Source organism: Salmo trutta, unplaced genomic scaffold (assembly GCF_901001165.1).
Source record: "Salmo trutta unplaced genomic scaffold, fSalTru1.1, whole genome shotgun sequence".
NCBI lineage: Eukaryota > Metazoa > Chordata > Actinopteri > Salmoniformes > Salmonidae > Salmo > Salmo trutta.
Genome location: NW_021822911.1, coordinates 3933973 through 3960458, shown reverse-complemented (window position 1 = coordinate 3960458; position 26486 = coordinate 3933973). Strand labels below are relative to the sequence as shown.

The 26486-nt window shown below is 40.2% G+C and overlaps 1 pseudogene; it reads left to right on the top strand.

Moving 5' to 3' along the window:
- The window catches only part of LOC115186583 (zinc finger protein 721-like), a 61787-nt pseudogene extending 41869 nt beyond the window's left edge, over positions 1 to 19918 (top strand).
- Positions 19919 to 26486: the final 6568 nt, after the last annotated feature.

The following is a 26486-nucleotide window of genomic DNA, read 5'->3' as shown; positions in this document are numbered from 1 at the left end:
TAATATGAAGTTAGCTAGCTAAGTGAATTAAATATCACCAGCTACCTATCTATCTATACAGTATTTGAAGTTGGCTAGATAGCTAGCTCATTTAGCAGCTCATTTGAGTTAGCCTGCACTGTAGCTAGTTAGCTAATAATACATCGTTTTTTTTTTACATTTTCAAAATCGATTTACTTACTTACTTGAATAGGTTCTCCCAGCCATGTGGACAACTGGAAACAGGGCAGTAAAGTTTGTCACCAGAGCGTTTTAGAGGATATTACTATTGAACTATGTACCCATTTAATAACCAGACCTTCATACAAACTTGCTCTGCTGAATTCTTGATGGAGTCACAATGGGCGGCCTAAGAGGCATCTAGTCCATCTGCTGACTGGACGCAGTTCAGTAAAATGTACATTTTATCTTCAGACAACAAGTTAAAGGGGTCAAATACTTATTTCACTCATTAAAATGCAAATCAATTTATAACATTTTTGACATGCGTTTTTCAGGATTTTTTGTTGTTGTTATTCTGTCTCTCACTGTTCAAATAAACCTACCATTAAAATGATAGACTGATCATTTCTTTGTCAGTGAAAGTGTAAGTGGGCAAACGTACAAAATCAGCAGGGGATCGAATACTTTTTACCCCCACTGTATCTCAGTCTATGCTGCTCTGACATTGTTTATCCATATATTTATATATTCCTAATTCCATTCCTTTACTTAGATTTGTGTGTATTAGGTATTTGTTGTGAAATTGTTAGATATTACTTGTTAGATATTACTGCACTGTGGGAACTAGAAGGACAAGCATTTCACCACACCTGCAATAACATCTGCTGAACACCTGTATGTGACCAACAACATTTGATTTGATTTATGAAGGTAATTTGTGTCAAATGTACTTTTCCCCTCATTCACCCCATCTCTTTACATTGCTGATGCATAATCAGTGGCCTGACTGTGTCAAAGGCCCATCCTGGTAGATCTGAACCGAATGCAGCTTGGAGTGATCAGATGACAGAAGTCACATTTAGGTGCCAGGTGTAACTGAGGCCATAGATGCTCCATATCCATTACTTTGAGTGTTTTATATAATATGACTGCATGTGTTTCTGTGTTGCAGGGGCAGTCAAGAAATGGAACAGCAAGGCCACAGAACATGACATAATCAGAGCTGTGGGAGACCACCTCAAGCCCCTGGTAGAGCCGGGGGTGGTGTTTACCACTCCACCACGCCTTCAGCAGGCTGGAAAAGTGGGATTGATCTGGTTGATCCATTTGTTTGTTTCGGTTATCAGTAGTTGAATCCTTTGACATGGGATTGATACTGATTTTCATACTAACAGGGACCAAGAGTCTGTTGATTGGTCGGTCACTGGGTTCATTAGTTTTGCAATAGGATCAAATCAAGCTTTATTTATACAGCACATTTCAGACATGGATGCAACACAATGGCTTCACAGGAAAAAAACAATGAAAATAAACAGAAATATTTAGTACACAAACATAAGAGGATAAAAAAACAGAAGACTAACAACTGAAATACTATTGAGCATTGTAAGGAAATGCCATTGATTAAAATAACAATATGATGCAATATCCAACCCAAAATATAACTTGTTTTTTAGGAGGGGCTCTGAAAGACACTATGGGGGTGTCCACTGGAAGTTGACTAGTAACAACAACTGGGACCTAAAAGACACCCACCATGAGACCCACTAAATCTGCCCAAGAAGAGGCAAACAGAAGAAAAACCCACACCAAACTTAAAGACAGGAAGCAAACCAAAAAGGTGGAGCAACTAAAGGTGTTGACTCTCCACATGTATCAAGACAACTGGAGCACTGGGCCAGACACTCTTAAATAGAACCTGGACCAGCTCAGGTGAAACACCTTCCCACTAACGAGATGGACAAGCCAGCACAGGTGTAACACATACTGACTAACGAGGTGACACCAATCAGTGCGTCCTACGTGCTAACGAGCTAGACGTGCTAACGAGCTAGACGTGTTAACGGGCTAGACGTGCTAACGAGCTAGACGTGCTAACGAGCTAGACGGGCTAACGAGCTAGACGGGCTAACGAGCTAGACGGGCTAACGAGCTAGACGTGCTAACGAGCTAACGGGCTACACGTGCTAACGGGCTACACGTGCTAACGGGCTACACGTGCTAACGGGCTACACGTGCTACACGTGCTAACGGGCTACACGCGCTAACGAGCTAGACGACGTGCTGACGTCCAACCTCAAAACATAAAATGGAAAAACCAAAGCCTGTAACACCTTAAGACAACAAATATATCCTATATTTTTGTTGGAAACGTTTGCTCACCACTAACAGAAAACAACTTCCATTTCACATTATAATCAACAAGAATGATTCACCTTCACCAATATAAACATGGTGTCTACTGGATGTCAACAATTAAAAACACGTATTTTTAAATAATATACAATAGTATCTTTTCTCCTTTTTCTTTCTATTGAATCCTAAAACTCACTAGCTTCTAGAACTCTCATCTTCCTAAAACCCACTAGCTTCTAGAACTCTCGTCTTCCTAAAACTCACTAGATTCTAGAACTCTCGTCTTCCTAAAACTCACTAGATTCTAGAACTTTCCTCTTTCTAAATCCCACTAGCTTCTAGAACTCTCCTCTTTCTAAATCCCACTAGCTTCTAGAACTCTCCTCCCCTTGGAACGAGCCCAAACAAAACTCATCTCCAATACGGAAAAACGTGCAGTCAAAATAAATAAAGATCCATAGCAACGCACTAGCTAAACACAAATCTAATATCCATTTGGGGGGAAATCAGGTTGAATCTGCTCCTGAAACTAACACAACAAAACAAAAAACATGGAAATGGAGACATCTTTTACCTCACTGGTTAGAGGACAACCTGCAGAAGAAAGTCAGCTACATTTTGGAGTGATGCATTTCAATTTAGGGGTCGGTAAACAAAGGAACACAATACTTATTTGTCATAACTCATCGATATCATGTTGAAATCAATTGTACCGAGAGGAGGGAGATGAGGTTGAATGTCCTGTTAAAACTAACAGCTCAAAAACCACACAGAATCTGGGAATAATGTGTACATCACTGGTTAGAGGACAATTTGTAGAAAACAGCCAGATACATTTTGATTCAAGTGCGTCACCAACATGGTAAGTGTAACACAACTCTTTTTTTGTTAGTCACTTTTTGTTAAATCTCATAAATAGTAACTCTTCCAATTCAGAGCCTGGATTTTCCCCCTGAGGCTAATATCCATATCATGTTGAAATCAATAGAACAGGGGACAAACGTTTAGGGTTCTACATTGTGACATCATTAAAATACTCCTACTACAATGTTAAAAACATTCTACATTGTGACATTAATTCATTGATATCATGAAACAACTCCTTCATGTATGTATTTTCTTATCTTTTATCAGATTATCTCTGGTCACAGCTATGAGGTTTCTCTCCTGTGTGTGTTCTCTGGTGTTTAGTCAGATGGCCAGATCAACCAAAACTCTTCCCACATTGATCACAGCTATAAGGTTTCTCTCCTGTGTGTGTTCTCTTGTGTGATGTCAGATGGCCAGATTGACCAAATCTCTTCCCACATTGATCACAGCTATAAGGTTTCTCTCCTGTGTGTCTTCTCTGGTGTAATGTCAGACCCCCAGACTCAGTAAAACTCTTCCCACACTGATCACAGCTATACGGCTTCTCTCCTGTGTGTGTTCTCTGGTGTGATGTCAGATGGCCAGATTTACCAAAACTCTTCCCACATTGATCACAGCTATAGGATTTCTCTCCTGTGTGTATTCTCTGGTGCACTGTCAGATTGCGAGATTGACCAAAACTCTTCCCACATTGATCACAGCTATAAGGTTTCTCTCCTGTGTGTCTTCTCTGGTGTAATGTCAGACCCCCAGACTCAGTAAAACTCTTCCCACACTGATCACAGCTATACGGCTTCTCTCCTGTGTGTGTTCTCTGGTGTGATGTCAGATGGCCAGATTGAACAAAACTCTTCCCACATTGATCACAGCTATAGGGTTTCTCTCCTGTGTGGATTCTCTGATGAATTTTAATGCCTGATGAGGTGAATCTCTTCCCACAGTCAGAGCAGCAGTGAGTTCTCTTCCCTGTGGGTCTCTGCTGGTGTTTCTTGAGGAGTTCTGATCTGGAGAGGCTCTTCTCTGCCTCGTCAGCATCATGAGGTTGTTGAGGCTCCCCAGAGGATCCACGATAGTCCCGTCTCTCTCCTGTGTGAACAACAAAGTCAGACAGATGGTTAAAGGCACACAACAGCAGAAATCCATTGTTTATTTGAGGTAAAAAGGGATGACCAAATCAAATCAAATTTATTTGTCAGATCATACCCATGAAGTTGTACAACAATTGACGTCTGTTAAATTATTTGACCAATACGACAGTCAACTTAGCAACAATCCATATTTTGTCTTGTTTTCACATTAGTAGTAACTAAAAGTCACATTAGTAGTGACTTTTGGTCTCCAATATAGGCCCCTTTCTGTGTTTGCTAAAACTGCGGCACGAGGGCAATGCGCACACAATTTGATTGCAGAAACACCTGCCTGCTAATGAGGAAACCGCTAGTTATGGATGTAGTATATCTGGTAATGAGGAAACCACTAGTTATGGATGTAGTATATCTGGTAATGAGGAAACCACTAGTTATGGATGTAGTATATCTGGTAATGAGGAAACCGCTAGTTATGGATGTAGTATATCTAGCTGGAGCAAAAATGGTGAGCAAAGATTTTAGTTTTTCACAATGTATTCTGAATATTAGAGCGCAAGATCAGGAGTGCTACTCAAGGAAACTCACATTAAGCTCTGTGTCTATTCACTAATTCACCACCGTGGGGGAAAACTCAGGGGAGTTCTCATAGACTGACAGCAAATATAGCCTCCATTTACAGGTTGCCTTCACATTACTTTTGGATTATAATTGTAAGGCTCGTTTGAATCTCCTGCTTAATATGTTTGTGTTATTGTCGCAAATCAACCGCTTTATACTTAAAAAACACTTCAACCAGTAAAATGCTCCTTGGCTTTTCCATCAGCCTGACAATGAGGGTTTGTACACTAAGTGTTTAACAAATTGGCCCATAACTTCACCTAACAATAACATAGTAGAGGTCCATAACATCACCAACAATAACATAGTAGAGATCGACCCATAACATCACCAACAATAACATAGTAGAGGTCCATAACATCACCAACAATAACATAGTAGAGGTCCACCCATAACATCACCACCAATAACATAGTAGAGGTCCATAACATCACCAACAATAACATAGTAGAGGTCCACCCATAACATCACCACCAATAACATAGTAGAGGTCCATAACATCACCAACAATAACATAGTAGAGGTCCATAACATCACCAACAATAACATAGTAGAGGTCCACCCATAACATCACCACCAATAACATAGTAGAGGTCCATAACATCACCACCAATAACAAAGTAGAGGTTCATAACATCACCACCAATAACATAGTAGAGGTCCACCCATAACATCACCAACAATAACATAGTAGAGGTCCATAACATCACCACCAATAACATAGTAGAGATTCATAACATCACCACCAATAACATAGTAGAGGTTCATAACATCACCACCAATAACATAGTAGAGGTTCATAACATCACCACCAATAACATAGTAGAGGTTCATAACATCACCAACAATAACATAGTAGAGGTCCATAACATCACCAACAATAACATAGTAGAGGTCGACCCATAACATCACCAACAATAACATAGTAGAGGTCCACCCATAACATCACCAACAATAACATAGTAGAGGTCCACCCATAACATCACCAACAACAACATAGTAGAGATTCATAACATCACCACCAATAACATAGTAGAGGTCGACCGATTATGATTTTTCAATGCCGATACCGATTATTGGAAGACCAAAAAAAGCCAATACCGATTAATTGGACGATTTTATATATATATTTGTAATAATGACAACTACAACAATACTGAATGAACACTTTTATTTTAACTTAATATAATACATAAATAAAATCTATTTAGTCTCAAATAAATAATGAAACACGTTCCATTTGGTTTAAATAAATAATGAAACATGTTCCATTTGGTTTAAATAAATAATGAAACATGTTCCATTTGGTTTAAATAAATAATGAAACATGTTCCATTTGGTTTAAATAAATAATGGAACATGTTCCATTTGGTTTATATAAATAATGAAACACGTTCCATTTGGTTTAAATAAATAATGAAACACGTTCCATTTGGTTTAAATAAATAATGAAACATGTTCCATTTGGCTTAAATAAATAATGAAACATGTTCCATTTGGTTTAAATAAATAATGAAACACGTTCCATTTGGTTTAAATAAATAATGAAACACGTTCCATTTGGTTTAAATAAATAATGGAACATGTTCCATTTGGTTTATATAAATAATGAAACATGTTCCATTTGGTTTAAATAAATAATGAAACATGTTCCATTTGGTTTAAATAAATAATGAAACACGTTCCATTTGGTTTAAATAAATAATGAAACACGTTCCATTTGGTTTAAATAAATAATGAAACACGTTCCATTTGGTTTAAATAAATAATGAAACACGTTCCATTTGGTTTAAATAAATAATGAAACACGTTCCATTTGGTTTAAATAAATAATGAAACACGTTCCATTTGGTTTAAATAAATAATGAAACACGTTCCATTTGGTTTAAATAAATAATGAAACACGTTCCATTTGGTTTAAATAAATAATGAAACACGTTCCATTTGGTTTAAATAAATAATGAAACACGTTCCATTTGGTTTAAATAAATAATGAAACACGTTCCATTTGGTTTAAATAAATAATGAAACATGTTCCATTTGGTTTAAATAAATAATGAAACATGTTCCATTTGGTTTAAATAAATAATGAAACATGTTCCATTTGGTTTAAATAAATAATGAAACATGTTCCATTTGGTTTAAATAAATAATGAAACATGTTCCATTTGGTTTAAATACATAATGAAACATGTTCCATTTGGTTTAAATAAATAATGAAACATGTTCCATTTGGTTTAAATAAATAATGAAACATGTTCCATTTGGTTTAAATAAATAATGAAACATGTTCCATTTGGTTTAAATAAATAATGAAACACGTTCCATTTGGTTTAAATAAATAATGAAACATGTTCCATTTGGTTTAAATAAATAATGAAACACGTTCCATTTGGTTTAAATAAATAATGAAACACGTTCCATTTGGTTTAAATAAATAATGGAACATGTTCCATTTGGTTTAAATAAATAATGAAACATGTTCCATTTGGTTTAAATAAATAATGAAACATGTTCCATTTGGTTTAAATAAATAATGAAACACGTTCCATTTGGTTTAAATAAATAATGGAACATGTTCCATTTGGTTTAAATAAATAATGAAACATGTTCCATTTGGTTTAAATAAATAATGAAACATGTTCCATTTGGTTTAAATAAATAATGAAACATGTTCCATTTGGTTTAAATAATGCAAAAACACTGTGTTGGAGAAGAAAGTAAAAGTGCAATATGAGCCATGTAAAAAAGCTCTTAACATATAACTATTTCTCTCTATATCATTTGAAATTCATATACACTTTTATTTATTTATGTAATTTATATATTTTCTTACCTTTAGTGGGTTAACTGCCTGTTCAGGGGCAGAACGACAGATTTGTACCTTGTCATCTCGGGGATTTGAACCTTTCAGTTACTAGTCCAACGCTCTAACCACTAGGCTACCCTGCCGCCCAGAATGTTCTTATAGGCACTATAGTATTGCCAGCCTAATCTTGGGAGTTGACAGGCTTGAAGTCATAAACAGAGCTGTGCTTCAAGCATTGCGAAGAGCTACTGGCAAACGCAGGAAAGTGCTGTTTGAATGAATGTTTGAATGAATGCTTACAAGCCTGCTGCTGCCTACCACCGCTCAGTCAGACTGCTCTATCAAATATCAAATCATAGACTTAATTATAATATAATAAACACAGAAATACGAGCCTTAGGTCATATTCAATTTAATATCGCTCTTCACCGAGCCCAGGAAGGGATGGAGCCAAACAGGTGTTGTACCTCGTTTCCCTCCTTCAGGGAACAGTAATTATAGTCATAAAGTTACACTCCCTTTCAGTCGGTCAACTTCGGTACAACATACTATGGGACAATACAATCATTCCCCAACTGACCTAAACGGATACTAAATGAAACGGCCCCTGGCAGACCACCCAGACCTGACCCCGCAAGATTGTTGTCAATTTATTAATTGTCTTTTGTTTGAAACACTCCTGTCGATGTTGAGTAAAGACCCACACCTGGTTACACATATAGAAGTAGGACTAGTCTACCTGGTTACACATATAGAAGTAGGACTAGTCTACCTGGTTACACATAAAGAAGTAGGACTAGTCTACCTGTCCTGTGTGCAAATGTAGGCCTATAAATGTGCCCATTTGGGGATGTCTGATAGTATTTCTGATTGTCTTAATGCACCACCACTAATGAGTTGTGGAGCTTCTCAAAGTAATTTTTTCTTCACATCAAACAGCAAGTAAACAAAGTCTAATCAAAATCAATTGCAAATGACAATAGTTCCTCAAAGTATTTAAAAATAATATTTCCAGCTCTCACCCTTTCGATAACCACTCGGCATAAAAGTGAAAAATGTAATGCTCTGATCTAGTGGAAATGTCATAAAATACCTGATTACTTCTTATCCTTTGCACAAATATCCTACAGCTGTGTCTGTCCAGAACTCACTGGCCGGGAAACTCTGAGGGCCCAGAATATTTTATACAATGTTGCAAGCTTGCTATCACAAGTTTCAGAGGACCCAGTTGATATGTTTCAAGTTCGTTGTACCTGCAGGCTGCAAGGTTTTTATTTGTTGGCTTTATGTAGGCTATTTTACATAGTTGGCAATGGCAATAAAAGTTCCTTTTAGATTTTTATAATTTTCTTTTAGATTTAGATAGAATGTAGATTAATCACAGACAATGATTTTAAAATCTTCCACGAAAATGTGCATATGAAAATCAGAACTGGCACCAGATTGGTAGAAATGGTAAGATACATTGCCACTCCAAATGGAAAAGGTTGCTGACTGCTGGTGTAGCCCATTACCGGAAACTTCAGGAGCATAACGGCAGAATTTTTCTCCTTCTGGTTAGGTTATCTTGATCTCCCTCGAGTCATTTGTGTGTCTTAATTATTTTGTCAAACAACGTGCTTAAAGCATCAGACCAGTTCAGTACATATAGTTGATTTTATTAAAACACATGGGTTGTGTCTATATATGGAAAAATACACATAACATTTCAACCAATCGATTGGTAGAAAGAACAGACGACTCTTGGTTGACCAAGATTTATTTTAGGTGGGGAGTAGAGGGACAGCACTAGAACAGCACTAGAACAGCACTAGAACAGCACTAGAACAGCACTAGGACAGCACTAGGACATGATGTTGGGGCTCCAGAGTGGACAGCACTAGAACATGATTTTGGGGCCCCTGAGTGGTGCAGCGGTCTAAAACACTGTATCTCAGTGCTTGAGGCGTCACTACAGACACCCTGGTTCAAGTCCAGGCTGTGTCACAACCGGCCGTGATTGGGAGTTACAGTGAGGGGAAAAAAGTATTTGATCCCCTGCTGATTTTGTACATTTGCCCACTGACAAATAAATTATCAGTCTATAATTTTAATGGTAGGTTTATTTGAACAGTGAGAGACAGAATAACAACAAAAAAATCCAGAAAAACACATGTCAAAAATGTTATAAATTGACTTGCATTCACTGTTTGGGGCATCGCGGCTGGTTACCTATTTTGATGTGATATGAAAGTATTATTTGAAATAATTTTGATGTGATATTTAAGTATTATTTGAAATAATTTTGATGTGATATTTAAGTACAGCGATTTATGTTTCTAGAAATGTATCGCAATTGAGAATCGATTCGCATTTAGATGGAATATTTTACTATTTTAGCTGCCAGAGCCAGTCTACCTCTGAAAACAACATACAGTCCTTGGACCTTGAGGAGTAACGGGGGCAGCAATCAGCAGTAGAAACAATAACAAAGCGTACTCCCTGCCCGTTTCGGTAAAAAGTTGAGGGATGGGGCTGGAGAAATGTAACCATCCATGATATCAACATTATAGTTTTAACCATGTTTTGAGGATATACAGTGTTTATATTTACTGACAAACATTGGAGTAAAAAAAGCTTATATTTTGGGTTCTGATGGGGTACGACAGTTGAACTAAGCTCATGAGGCATTTATAAGTTAATTATTCAAGAAACAATGGGTACATATCATTAATGTATAAGTCCCAAAATGGATGTAACAACTGCTGATTGCCCCTTTAAGAGAACATCTTGGGCTAATCTAATAGGAGATATTGAGGACTACAGTATTTCAGGCATTGTCATTGGATGCATTTGATCAATTGTTAACGTTTTGTTGATGGTCCACTCTTGATGTTCTACACGTTACAGTGTAGCTTCAGCCATTCCTACAGAACAACATTAAAGTGTAGAACCCCTTTACTGCATATTGGTTCAACGACTGCAGAGACGGTACTTACTGGTGTTAAACAGATCTCCAACCTCCTCTTCTTCCTCCAATGTGACAGTCATCTCCCCCTCCTCCTCTTTCACTCCAAAAACAGCTTCCTCTGAATGCATCTTCCTCCTCTTCTTGTACAGTAACATCCTCCTCCTCTTTCACTCTGAACGCGTCTTCCTCTTCTTTCACTGTAACGTCTTTCTCTTCTTCTTTCACTGTAACAGCTTCACCCTCTACTTGTTGTTGTATTGTAACATCCTTCTCTTCCTCCTCCTCTTTCACTAGAGCTTCTTTCTCCGTCCAGCAGACCTCTTCTTTAACAGGAGGAGAGTAGCTTAGTGAACTCATGGTCGGGGATGTTAGCTAGCTAGCATTAGCGACTAGCCTAGTTCTAAGCTAACTTAGCAAACCAGCTAGCTGACAAACAACGTAAATACATAATTAAATGGGCCAACAAGTACATACGACAGAAGTGTGTTTAATACACAGCGACTAATATACACCAAACCAGTGTTAAGAGCGTGAATGTTGTAGCTATGTTTGCTAGAAAGCTACCGAGGTGTCTGACTAGCTGTTGTTGTTGAAGGAGCGTCCCGTCCACTAGATTATACGTCACACTGGCAGCATCGCCTGAACCTAAAAGACGCACATCGCCATCTGCTGACTGGAGGGCAACGCAGTTGAGGAACCAAACGTTTATTTTTCATTTATTTCAGAAAAGATGAATATTATATTAAGTCGTTCGAAGAGAAGCATGTGTTGATTGACTCGTTTTTAATGAGTGAGAATTTAAAACAAACTTTACACCCACTACATATTTGCATTGAACCATACTTCTGACATGGATCATTTTGACCCCAGAGGCATATCTTTTATCATAGCCAAAATGTGGTTTATTCAATTGTTCCAATTTTTCATGACTTTGTCAATCAACTGGTTGTTAATACATCTAAATCATGGTTTAGTGTTTCTGTATCAATATGGACTTTTAACAAATTCAAATCCTTTGGAGTCATTTTGACCCCAGACAAAAGCACCTTTGATAAATGGGACATTTATTTCAAAATCACATTTTATTGGTCACATACACATGTTTATCAGATGTTATTGCGGGTGTAGTGAAATGCTTCTCTTTCTAGCTCCAACAGTGCAGTAATATCTAACAAGTAAAATCGAACAATTTCACAACATATACCCAATACACACACATCTAAGTATTTGAGTCTAGGTTTCTCTGTAGACATGATCCATCCCACCAGAGGGTGGAGGGGCACCTGTATCAGTGGTTTTGACCAGATAGACACCTGCAGATACACAGTATAGTGCCTCCCATGTACTCTCCTAAGATTGGACTTTTCTATACCACGTATCACATGACTGTGTACAAAACTGCCAATGGTAGAAAACTCTGCAGTGGTAGAAAATTCTGCCAGCGGTATAGAGTGCATTCGTTAAGTATTCAGACCCCTTCACTTTTTCCACATTTTGTTACGTTACAGCCTTATTCTAAAATGATTAACACTACCGTTCAAATATTCTAAAATTTAATAATTCTTCCCCTCATCAATCTACACTCAATACCCCATAATGACATCACAATACCCCATAATGACATCACAATACCCCATAATGACAAACCAAAAACCTTTTTTTTTTTTACATTTTTGCAAATTTATTTACTGAAGTATTCGTACCTCAGCCGGCATTGTGAATGGTTAGGAAATAATATGTCATCATTTACTCGTACCTCAGCCAGGATTGTGAAATGTTAGGAAATAATATGTCATGTTTTACTCGTACCTCAGCCAGCATTGTGAATGGTTAGGAAATAATATGTAATGTTTTACTCGTACCTCAGCCAGCATTGTGAATGGTCTCTGATGCAGTGACATACTAGACCATGGCAGTAAATCTAATACTTAGGTGTTTTTAGTCAGGCATGAAAGGTCTGGGGTGGTTCTGTGGTTATAAGTTACTGACCTTGGAATACATTTCTGGACATGCTGGCAGGGTCTGAATCAAACCCAATGTCCACCTGGTACACTGGCAGGGCCTGAATCAAACCCAATGTCCACCTGGCACACTGACAGGGCCTGAATCAAACCCAATGTCCACCTGACACCCTGACAGGGTCTGAATCAAACCCAATGTCCACCTGGTACACTGGCAGGGTCTGAATCAAACCCAATGTCCACCTGGCACACTGGCAGGGTCTGAATCAAACCCAATGTCCACCTGGTACACTGACAGGGTCTGAATCAACCCAATGTTAAGGGGAGGGAAGATTGGTCAAGAGGGTGATGATTATTGTTGTTCTACTGCCTGATTGTTATGCAACAACACTGTTTACAAAAGCTTTGTTAAAGAACAAGTTGTTGTTTGTGTCCCACTGCTTTGCTTTATCTTGGCCAGGTCGCAGATGTAAATGAGAACTTGTTCTCAACTGGCCACCTGGTTAGATAAAGGTGCATTTATTTATTTTAAAAAAATTTTTTTTTACAACATTAACAATGTCTACACTGTATTTCTGATCAATTGTATTATTATTTTAATGGATGAAAAATGTGCTTTCTTTAAAAAAACAAGAACATTTCTAAGTGACCCCAAACTTTTGAACGGTATAGACCTAGTCTGTTCATTATATACATCTACATGATGTATTGTTACACCATGTAGGAGCAGTATAGACCTAGTCTGTTCATTATATACATCTACATGATGTATTGTTACACCATGTAGGAGCAGTATAGACCTAGTCTGTTCATTATATACATCTACATGATGTATTGTTACACCATGTAAGAGCAGTATAGACCTAGTCTGTTCATTATATACATCTACATGATGTATTGTTACACCATGTAGGAGCAGTATAGACCTAGTCTGTTCATTATATACATCTACATGATGTATTGTTAGTCCATGTAGGAGCAGTATAGACCTAGTCTGTTCATTATATACATCTACATGATGTATTGTTAGTCCATGTAGGAGCAGTATAGACCTAGTCTGTTCATTATATACATCTACATGATGTATTGTTACACCATGTAGGAGCAATATAGACCTACTGGCTACTTATTTAGATGATGTTTGACTGAATGAAACCGCCTTAAATGTGCTGTAGTGAACATGTTTTATTCTAACTAATCAATCACCACATTCCTGTCTTTGTATGTCTCAATAGTATTATTTAATTAAATCCATGTAAGATAATCTTTGTCTGAAAATAAAATGTGATCCTCAACTGCGTTTCCCTCCAGTCAGCAGACGGCGATGTGCGTCTTTCAGGCGATGCTGCAGCGTGACGTATAATCTAGTGGACGGTTCTTCATAAACAGCTCGTCAACCACCTCGGTAGCTTGCTAGCCAACATAGCCGAAAGATTCAAGCTATTTATACGCTTTCGGTCTATATTAGCTACTGTGTTTTAGACACACGTCTATCGTATCTACTTGTTAACCTATTTAATATTACGTTATTGTTTATTAGTCAGCTATAGTAGCTGGCTGGTTAAGTTAGCATTAGCCTAGTCGCTAATGATAGCTAGCTAGCTAACATCCCCGACCATGAGCTCCCTAAACTACTCCCCTCCTGTTAAAGAAGAGGAGGTCTGCTGGACGGAGAAAGAAGCTCTGGGGCTGAACATTGTCGTGAAAGAGGAGAAGGAAGAGGAGGATGTTACCGTTAAACAAGAAGTAGAGGGTGAGGCTGTTACAGTGAAAGAAGAAGAGAAAGACGTTTCAGTTAAACAAGAGGAAGAAGAGGATGATGCTGTGTTTGGAGTGAAGAAGGAAGGAGAGATTACTGTCACATTGAAAGATGAAGAGGAGGAGACAGGAGATCTGATTAACACCAGTAAGTACCGCCTTCAATTAGTTTTTAACTTTGGATATTCGGAGTTGGCTCGTCAATACCTCTTCAACGGAGGGTCCTGGGATGATGACTGATATGTCTAGAATCAGACGACGTAGAGAACAAGCTACCCCTTGTTTTCTCCGTTCCGTTTCCAAAAAGTGACTTAACATATATATTTGAGGAGGGTCTATCTGCTGACCGCAGACTGGGGGGCACGGCATGTAGTGATTTTAATGTAGTGATGTTTTACTACACACCGTGACCCCCAATAGAGCCATGTGAGAGTTGGGTTGGCTACACCAAAGATTATGGATATACTGACAAGATGTCTCTCCGTCCTGACAAGGGGAGTCGTTGTCCACAAAGCTGCACTGTGGGTTGTCTATCTCCCACCTATCCTGTCTTTGGATTGGTGGATACATCTTATTATTGTAATCTATTGTTTATATTCTATGAGGGTTGTTGACGTCAACCGCCTGTATTCAATGGAGAGAGATGCTAAGCTACTGGCATGAATATGCATAGCGATCTGGAGACAACTCCTATAGTGTTTTATCAAAGTTGTCGGTATGTCACGTGTCCACATAACGACTTAATCATTACGAAACTTCTGTTGGATCAAGTAACGCTCCCACCTAATTGACCAAATTCTACACTTTCCACATTGGGTTGATAATTGTTTCCACTTGGATACAACCTACTGTAACCTACTGGCATGACCTAGAGAGTTACAACCTACAGTAGCCTACTGGCATGACCTAGATGGTTACAACCTACTGTAACCTACTGGCATGACCTAGAGAGTTACAACCTACAGTAGCCTACTGGCATGACCTAGATAGTTACAACCTACTGTAACCTACTGGCATGACCTAGAGAGTTACAACCTACAGTAGCCTACTGGCATGACCTAGATAGTTACAACCTACTGTAACCTACTGGCATGACCTAGAGAGTTACAACCTACTGTAGCCTACTGGCATGACCTAGAGAGATACAACCTACTGGCATGACCTAGAGAGTTACAACCTACTGTAGCCTACTGGCATGACCTAGATAGTTACAACCTACTGTAACCTACTGGCATGACCTAGAGAGATACAACCTACTGTAGCCTACTGGCATGACCTAGAGAGTTACAACCTACTGGCATGACCTAGAGAGATTACAACCACTGTAACCTACTGGCATGACCTAGAGAGATAAAACCTACTGTAACCTACTGGCATGACCTAGAGAGTTACAACCTACTGTAGCCTACTGGCATGTCCTACAGAGATACAACCACTGGTATGCATGCATTTCTATGCATGCAACAACAACCAAAGTGCTTCTTCATTCATTACTCTGGTAAAGACCGTGATGCCGTGCTCCACGTTGGATCCAAAATCCCTAACAAATTGATGTTTATAATGTGTTATTGTCTACTTGATTTCCAGTAGGGTCTCGTTAGTCTGTCTGGACACAGAGATACTTATCTCATAATGTGTAGAGAACTGTTCCTTGATGGATAGGCTATTGTACAACACACAGAGCTATTTTCTTATATTTGTTGTTAGAAGAAGTTATGGGTCCTACAGTAGGTCTCTGTTATTGTTAGGTGAAGTTATGGGCCAATTTGGCAAACAGTGTGCAAACCCTCATTTTCAGGCTGATGGAAAAGCCATAGAGCATTTTACTGGTTGAAGTGTTTTTTAAGTACAAAGTGGTTGATTTGCGATGATGACACAAACATTATATTAAGCAAGACATTCAAACGAGCCTTACAATTATAATCCAAAGTAGTGTGAAATGTACTCATAAGCAACCTGGTAATGGAGCAAACCATTTTTGCTCCAGGCAGATATACTACATCCATAACTAGTGGTTTCCTCATTACCAGATATACTACATCCATAACTAGTGGTTTCCTCATTACCAGATATACTACATCCATAACTAGTGGTTTCCTCATTACCAGATATACTACATCCATAACTAGCGGTTTCCTCATTACCAGATATACTACATCCATAACTAGCGGTTTCCTCATTACCAGATATACTACATCCATAACTAGCGGTTTCCTCATTACCAGATATACTACATCCATAACTAGTGGTTTCTTCATTACCAGATATTCTACATCCATAACTAGTGGTTTCCTCATTACCAGATATACTACATCCATAACTAGCGGTTTCCTCATTACCAGATATATTACATCCATAACTAGCGGTTTCCTCATTACCAGATATACTACATCCATAACTAGTGGTTTCCTCATTACCAGATATACTACATCCATAACTAGTGGTTTCCTCATTACCAGATATACTACATCCATAACTAGTGGTTTCCTCATTACCAGATATACTACATCCATAACTAGTGGTTTCCTCATTAGCAGATATACTACATCCATAACTAGTGGTTTCCTCATTACCAGATATACTACATCCATAACTAGTGGTTTCCTCATTACCAGATATACTACATCCATAACTAGTGGTTTCCTCATTAGCAGATATACTACATCCATAACTAGTGGTTTCCTCATTACCAGATATACTACATCCATAACTAGCGGTTTCCTCATTACCAGATATACTACATCCATAACTAGTGGTTTCCTCATTAGCAGGGAGGATTTTCTGCAACCAGAACACAGAAAAGGGCCTATATTGGAGACCAATAGTTGTCTGGCACACTGCTTAGGATTTCAACAACTTTAATAACTTATTTCTAGTTACTACTAATGCAAAAACAAGACAAAATATGATTGTTGCTAAGTTGACTGTCTTAAAACTTCTTTGGGATAGGGGGCAGTATTTTCACGGCCGGATGAAAAAACTATTCCGATTTAAATTGGTTACTACTCTTGCCCAGAAACGAGAATATGCATATTATTAGTATATTTGGATAGAAAACACTCTGAAGTTTCTAAAACTGTTTGAATGGTGTCTGTGAGTATAACAGAACTTATATGGCAGGCAAAAACCTGAGAGGTATCCAAGCAGGAAGTGGCCTGTCTGAGAATTTGTAGTTCTTCTTTTGGTTCTCTATCGAAACTACAGTATCTATGCGGTTATGTAGCACTTTCTAAGGCTTCCATTGGCTCTCTAAAGCCTTCAGAAGCGGATTGAGGCATCTCCTGTCTCTGGGCAGAGTATAGTAGCTCAGTTTGTCAGTGGTCTGCCCTGTGACGAAGAGATTGGATATGCGCATTCACGAGACTACGCTGTTTTTTCTTTTCCTCTTTGAATGAATACACTATTGTTCGGTTGGAATATTATCGCTATTTTACGAGAAAAAACCCATAAAAATAGATTTTTAACAGCGTTTGACATGCTTCTAAGTACGGTAATGGAACATTTTGAATTTTCTCTTCTCGATATGCGCTCGCGCGTTACCCTTTGGATAGTGACCTGAACGCACAAAAAAAACAGAGGTATTTGGACATAACTATGGATTATTTGGAACAAAAACAACATTTCTTGTGGAAGTAGTAGTCCTGGGTGTGCATTCTGACGAAGCTCAGCAAAGGTAATACAATTTTTCGAATACTAATTCTGAGTTTAGTGTGCTCCGAACTTGGCTGGTGTCAAATTAGCTAGCCGTGATAGCTGGGCTATGTACTCAAAATATTGCAAAATGTGCTTTCGCCGAAAAGCTATTTTAAAATCTGACATAGCGATTGCATAAAGGAGTTCTGTATCTATAATTCTTAAAATAATTATGTATTTTGTCAACGTTTATGATGAGTAATTTAGTAAATTGATGTGCACATTCACAGTCATTAGCGGGAGGAGTTTCTACAACAACTTGCATCGCAATTTTAGCAAACACAGAAACGGTCCTATATTGGAGACCAGAAGTCATCTGGCACATTGCTTAGGGTTTCAACAACATGAATAACTTATTTCTAGTCTACAATCTTAGATGTTACTACTAATGTGAAAACAAGACTAAATCTGACTATTGTTGCTATCTTGACTGTCTCCATTTTCAAATTTAACAGACTTCAATTGTTGTACAACTTCATGGGTATGCTCTGGGCATCACCCTTTACCTCAAATAAACAGTGGATTTCCACTGTTGTGGGACTTTAACCATCTGTCTGACTTTGTCATTCACACAGGAGAGAGACACGACTATCGTGGATCCTTTGGGGAGCCTGAACAACCTCATGATGCTGACAAGGCAGAGAAGAGTCTCTCCACATTAGAACACCTCAAGAAACACCAGCAGAGACCCACAGGGAAGAGAACTCACAGCTGCTCTGACTGTGGGAAGAGATTCACCTCATCAACAGCCATTAAAATGCATCAGAGAATCCACACACTAGAGAAACCTTATAGCTGTACTCAATGTGGGAAGAGTTTTGATACATCTAGCCGTCTTAATGTACACCAAAAAACACACACAGGAGACAAACCTTATACCTGTGATCGATGTGGGAAGAGTTTTACTCGGCTAAGCAGCCTAATAGCACACCAGAGAATACACACAGGAGAGAAACCGTATAGCTGTGATGAATGTGGGAAGAGTTTTACTCAGCTAAGCAGCCTGATATCACACCAGATAATACACACAGGAGAGAAACCATATAGCTGTGATGAATGTGGGAAGAGATTTACTAAGTCGAGCAATCTGACTCTTCACCAGAGAACACACACAGGAGAGAAACCTTATAGCTGTACTCAATGTGGGAAGAGTTTTACTCATTCAACCAGCCTGATATTACACCAGAGAACACACACAGGAGAGAAACCTTATAGCTGCTATCAATGTGGGAAGAGTTTTACTCAGCTAGGCAGCCTGATATCACACCAAAGAATACACACAGGAGAGAAACCATATAGCTGTGATGAATGTGGGAAGAGTTTTACTACTACGAGCCATCTGACTCTTCACCAGAGAACACACACAGGAGAGAAACCTTATAGCTGTACTCAATGTGGGAAGAGTTTTGTTCAATCTTGTGAACTGAAGATACACCAGAGAACACACACAGGAGAGAAACCTTATAGCTGTACTGAATGTGGGAAGAGTTTTGTTCAATCTTGCGAACTGAAGATACACCAGAGAATACACACAGGAGAGAAACCTTATAGCTGTATTCAATGTGGGAAGAGTTTTGTTCAATCTGGAGAACTGAAGATACACCAGAGAACACACACAGGAGAGAAACCTTATAGCTGTGATGAATGTGGGAAGAGTTATAAAGATTCTAGCAATCTGACTCGACACCAGAGAACACACACAGGAAAGAAACCATATATCTGTGATGAATGTGGGAAGAGTTTTACTACATCTAGCATTCTGACTCTTCACAGGAGAACACACACAGGAGAGAAACCTTATAGCTGTACTCAATGTGGGAAGAATTTTACTCATTCAACCAGCCTGATATCACACCAGAGAACACACACAGGAGAGAAATCTTATATCTGTGATCAACAGTGATCAATGTGGGAAGTGTTTTACTCAGCTAAGCAACCTGGTATCACACCAGAAGAGTTTTACTTTGTCAGCAATCTGACTGTTCACCAGAGAAAACACACTGGAGAGAAACCTCAAGGCTGTGACCAGAGATAATCTGATTAAAGATCTCTGATCAAACATCAGAAAATACATACATGAAGGAGTTGTTTCATGATATCTATGAATTAATGTCACAATGTAGAATGTTTTAACATTGTAGTAGGAGTATTTTAATGATGTCACAATGTAGAACCCTAAACGTTTGTCCCCTGTTCTATTGATTTCAGCATGGTATGGATATTAGACTCAGGGGGAAAATCCAGGCTCTGAATTGAAAGAGTACTATTTATGTGATTTAACAAAAAGTGACTAACAAAAAAAGAGTTGTGTTACACTTACTGCGTTGGTGATCCACTGGAATCAAAATGCAACACTTCAAAATGTAGTAATCTGTTTTCTACAAAGGTTCCTCTAACCAGTGATGTTCACATTATTCCCAGATTCCATGTGGTTTTTGAGCTGTTACTTTAACAGGACGTGCAACCTCATCTCCCTTCTGTCACACAATTGATTTCAACATGATATCGATGAGTTATGACAAATAAGTGTTGTGTTCCTTTGTTTAGCGACCCCTACATTTAAATGCATCACTCCAAAATGTAGCTGACTGTCTTCTGCAGGTTGTCCTCTAACCAGTGAGGTGAAAGATATCTCCCATTTCCATGTGTTTTTTTAGTTGTGTTAGTTTCAACAGCACGCACAACCTGATTTTCCCCCTAATTGATATCACTGATTTATTGCTACTTATCAAAACAACAGCGTTTTTGGTGTTTGTGCAATTTATAAGGTGCTTGTTTTAAAAAATACAAGTAATATGATTATTGTGGCAGATGTTTGTGTACATAGCACATTTTATTTTTACGTTTTCAATATATCACAAACTGTTTCTGCATATTGGTTATTGATTTAGACACGTTAAAACTGTGTTTTGACATTGGGGCTATCCCACCTAGCAAAATGTCATTAAAAAGACGTTGAAATGTACATTTCATGTAACATTTAGTAATCATAATTATTTATGTAACCGACTGACAATTTTTGGTACAATTATATTGACTTTGTTGCCCTGCTTTTAGAATATCAGGGTTCATTCTCAGATGTGATAACCCAAATGTACTAGAGCATGACATTGGGGACTAGGCCCCGATCCAACAACATGCCTATCTAGTGAACCCTGAAAAGAGAGAGAAGCTCTGCAGTGAGGTGGAAAGTTACTACAAATATTGCAGGAGTTTCCTCTTGAAATCAGACATGTCCGTGGTAAGGACAACTTGGTTGCTGATTGTCTCAAGGGTGGGCAGTCAAAAAGATTTGTGTTCTGCATTTAACCAGTGCTTAAACCATGGATCACAATTTATATTGACTGCACGTTTTTCCGTATTGGAGATGAGTTTTGTTTGGGCTCGTTCCAAGGGGACGAGAGTTCTAGAATCTAGTGTATATAAAGAAAGAATATAGATAATAAACAATATAGAATATAGATTTGATAGAAAGAAAAATGAGAAAAAAATAATACAATTTAATATTATTATTTAGAAATATGTGTTTTTTCTTGTTTTTAATTGTTGACATCCAATAGACACCATGTTTATATTGTAGAAGGTGAAGCATTGTAGTTGATTATAATGTGATATGGACGTTTTCTGTTGGTGGTGAGAAAACTTGTCCAACAAAAATCTTGGATATATTTGTTGTCTTAACTGGGTTGGATATTGCATCCAATTAATATTTGAATCAATGGCATTTTCCTTAATGTTCATTAGTCTTTCAGTTGTTAGTCTTCTGTTTTTTATCCTCTTATGTTTGTTGTGTACTAAATATTTATATTTTTTTTCATAGTTTTTTCCTGTGAAGCCATGTCCATGTCTGACATGTGCTGTATAAATAAAGCTTGATTTTATTTGAACATATTTTAAAACAAATGAACCCAATGACCGACCAATCAATAGACTCTTGGTATATCTTAGTATGAAAAACAGTATCAATCCCATGTCATAGGATTCAACTACTGAAAACGGAAACAAACACATGGATCAAACAGATCAATCCCACTTTTCCAGCCTGCTGAAGGTGTGGTGGAGTGGTAAACACCACCCCGGCTCTAACAGGGGCTTGAGGTGGTCTCCCACAGCTCTGATTATGTCATGTTCTGTTCTGTGGCCTTGCTGTTCCATTTCTGACTGTCCCTGCAACACAGAAAGAAACACATTTAGTCATATTATATAAAACACTCAAAGTAATGGATATGGAGCATCTATGGCCTCAGTTACACCTGGCACCTAAATGTGACTTCTGATCACTTCATGCTGCATTAGGTTTAGATCTGCCAGGATGGGCATTGTGTTCGGAATTTGAGTCAGGCCACCGAATATCCATAAGCAATGTAAAGAGATGGGGTGAATGAGTGGGGAAAAGTACATTTGACACAAATTACCTTCATTATATCAAAGAACAAATGTGTGTGTCTGAGGGGAAATTAACTTTCATACAGCCAAAAGGGGTGAGAAATTACACCAATATCTGTGGACAATTTGTACTAATGTAAATAAACATAGATGATGGAACATATTCCCTTTTGCTAATGTGATGAACCGCTAAGGGGACATAAATATTTACCATCTAAACCATGTGTGACCTCTCACCTCTCTGGCTTTAGAAGTGTTCTTCCTAACCAGTCCCTCAACAGCTCTCGGACTGAGCTCCACCCTCACTGGGTCTTCAGAGGAGAGGAAGGCTGAGGAGGGATGGAAGGATGAATGGATCAGTCACTCAATAAAGTGTAGAGCTGCTGTCTATGCTGTCTGACAAAATCACTATTTTAGTAGTTCATTAAAGTAAATAAGGCTTTATGACTGCTGAATACCAACTATCAATCATTTAAATCATGTATTTTCAGGTAGAGATACATCCTTGGGACGTCCATAGCCCATTGAAGTTGACATTTAAAATGGTTAAGGTTAGGGTTTAGGGTAGGGATGTCCCAAGGATTCCAGATTGCATTGACCATCGTGTATTATTCTGTCTCTTTTACATAGCAGGTGTAAAATAAACACAGACAGGACAAGTAGGCACGCACTGCATTATGGTCATTGAAGTTTCAAAATAGCATAATTATGCCAATCTGTACGTGGGGTTGTTAGAGAAGAATGTGATTGTCAGTCCCAACAATCCATTCTTGCACCTCATCAGGCTCTGAAAAAGTCTTCATTGATGACGTGTTCCATCTATTCCAGGGGACAGCAGAGGAACTTCATCAATTCCACTCCTTCATCAATACAAGCAGTGAACATCTGAAATTCACCCTCACCATTAATGTGCATGAAACGAGTTATTTGGACATTTTGATTAAGAGGGACGGGGTGGTTTTCGCACAGACCTATACAGGAAGCCGATGGACAGGAATACCCTGTTACGCGGAGACAGCTTCTACCCGACACCCCTAAAAAAGATCCTTCCCATCAGCCAATACAGTCGCAGACACAGGATTTAGAGTACTGACAAACAAGCCGACTGTCTGGATGAGTGTTTCAGACAGCGGGGTTACCCAGAGGAATGGCTGGATGAGTGTTTCAGACAGCGGGGTTACCCAGAGGAATGGCTGGATGAGTGTTTCAGACAGCGGGGTTACCCAGAGGAATGGCTGGATGAGTGTTTCAGACAGCGGGGTTACCCAGAGGAATGGCTGGATGAGTGTTTCAGACAGCGGGGTTACCCAGAGGAATGGCTGGATGAGTGTTTCAGACAGCGGGGTTACCCAGAGGAATGTCTGGATGAGTGTTTCAGACAGCGGGGTTACCCAGAGGAATGGCTGGATGAGTGTTTCAGACAGCGGGGTTACCCAGAGGAATGGCTGGATGAGTGTTTCAGACAGCGGGGTTACCCAGAGGAATGGCTGGATGAGTGTTTCAGACAGCGGGGTTACCCAGAGGAACCGCTGGATGAGTGTTTCAGACAGCGGGGTTACCCAGAGGAATGGCTGGATGAGTGTTTCAGACAGCGGGGTTACACAGAGGAATGGCTGGATGAGTGTTTCAGACAGCGGGGTTACCCAGAGGAACGGCTGGATGAGTGTTTCAGACAGCGGGGTTACCCAGAGGAATGGCTGGATGAGTGTTTCAGACAGCGGGGTTACCCAGAGGAATGGCTGGATGAGTGTTTCAGACAGCGGGGTTACCCAGAGGAATGGCTGGATGAGTGTTTCAGACAGCGGGGTTACCCAGAGGAATGGCTGGATGAGTGTTTCAGACAGCGGGGTTACCCAGAGGAATGGCTGGATAAGTGTTTCAGACAGCAGGGTTACCCAGAGGAATGGCTGCATGAGCGTTTCAGACAGCGGGGTTACCCAGAGGAATGGCTGGATGAGTGTTTCAGACAGCGGGGTTACCCAGAGGAATGGCTGGATGAGTGTTTCAGACAGCGGGGTTACCCAGAGGAACGGCTGGATGAGTGTTTCAGACAGCGGGGTTACCCAGAGGAATGGCTGGATGAGTGTTTCAGACAGCGGGGTTACCCAGAGGAATGGCTGGATGAGTGTTTCAGACAGCGGGGTTACCCAGAGGAACGGCTGGATGAGTGTTTCAGACAGCGGGGTTACCCAGAGGAATGGCTGGATGAGTGTTTCAGACAGCGGGGTTACCCAGAGGAACGGCTGGATGAGGGTTTCAGACAGCGGGGTTACCCAGAGGAACCGCTGGATGAGTGTTTCAGACAGCGGGGTTACCCAGAGGAATGGCTGGATGAGTGTTTCAGACAGCGGGGTTACCCAGAGGAATGGCTGGATGAGTGTTTCAGACAGCGGGGTTACCCAGAGGAATGGCTGGATGAGTGTTTCAGACAGCGGGGTTACCCAGAGGAACGGCTGGATGAGTGTTTCAGACAGCGGGGTTACCCAGAGGAATGGCTGGATGAGTGTTTCAGACAGCGGGGTTACCCAGAGGAATGGCTGGATGAGTGTTTCAGACAGCGGGGTTACCCAGAGGAACGGCTGGATGAGTGTTTCAGACAGCGGGGTTACCCAGAGGAATGGCTGGATGAGTGTTTCAGACAGCGGGGTTACCCAGAGGAACGGCTGGATGAGTGTTTCAGACAGCGGGGTTACCCAGAGGAATGGCTGGATGAGTGTTTCAGACAGCGGGGTTACCCAGAGGAACGGCTGGATGAGTGTTTCAGACAGCGGGGTTACCCAGAGGAACCGCTGGATGAGTGTTTCAGACAGCGGGGTTACCCAGAGGAATGGCTGGATGAGTGTTTCAGACAGCGGGGTTACCCAGAGGAATGGCTGGATAAGTGTTTCAGACAGCGGGGTTACCCAGAGGAACGTCTGGATGAGTGTTTCAGACAGCGGGGTCACCCAGAGGAATGGCTGGATGAGTGTTTCAGACAGCGGGGTTATCCAGAGGAATGGCTGGATGAGTGTTTCAGACAGCGGGGTTACCCAGAGGAATGGCTGGATGAGTGTTTCAGACAGCGGGGTTACCCAGATGAATGGCTGGATGAGTGTTTCAGACAGCGGGGTTACACAGAGGAATGGCTGGATGAGTGTTTCAGACAGCGGGGTTACCCAGAGGAATGGCTGGATGAGTGTTTCAGACAGCGGGGTTATCCAGAGGAATGGCTGGATGAGTGTTTCAGACAGCGGGGTTACCCAGAGGAATGGCTGGATGAGTGTTTCAGACAGCGGGGTTACCCAGAGGAATGCCTGGATGAGTGTTTCAGACAGCGGGGTTACCCAGAGGAATGGCTGGATGAGTGTTTCAGACAGCGGGGTTACCCAGAGGAACGGCTGGATGAGTGTTTCAGACAGCGGGGTTACCCAGAGGAATGGCTGGATGAGTGTTTCAGACAGCGGAGTTATCCAGAGGAACGGCTGGATGAGTGTTTCAGACAGCGGGGTTACCCAGCGGAACGGCTGGATGAGTGTTTCAGACAGCGGGGTTACCCAGAGGAATGGCTGGATGAGTGTTTCAGACAGCGGGGTTACCCAGAGGAATGGCTGGATGAGCGTTTCAGACAGCGGGGTTACCCAGAGGAATGGCTGGATGAGTGTTTCAGACAGCGGGGTTACCCAGAGGAATGGCTGGATGAGTGTTTCAGACAGCGGGGTTACCCAGAGGAATGGCTGGATGAGTGTTTCAGACAGCGGGGTTACCCAGAGGAATGGCTGGATGAGTGTTTCAGACAGCGGGGTCACCCAGAGGAATGGCTGGATGAGTGTTTCAGACAGCGGGGTTACCCAGAGGAATGGCTGGATGAGTGTTTCAGACAGCGGGGTTACCCAGAGGAATGGCTGGATGAGTGTTTCAGACAGCGGGGTTACCCAGAGGAATGGCTGGATGAGTGTTTCAGACAGCGGGGTTACCCAGAGGAATGGCTGGATGAGTGTTTCAGACAGCGGGGTTACCCAGAGGAACGGCTGGATGAGTGTTTCAGACAGCGGGGTTACCCAAAGGAATGGCTGGAT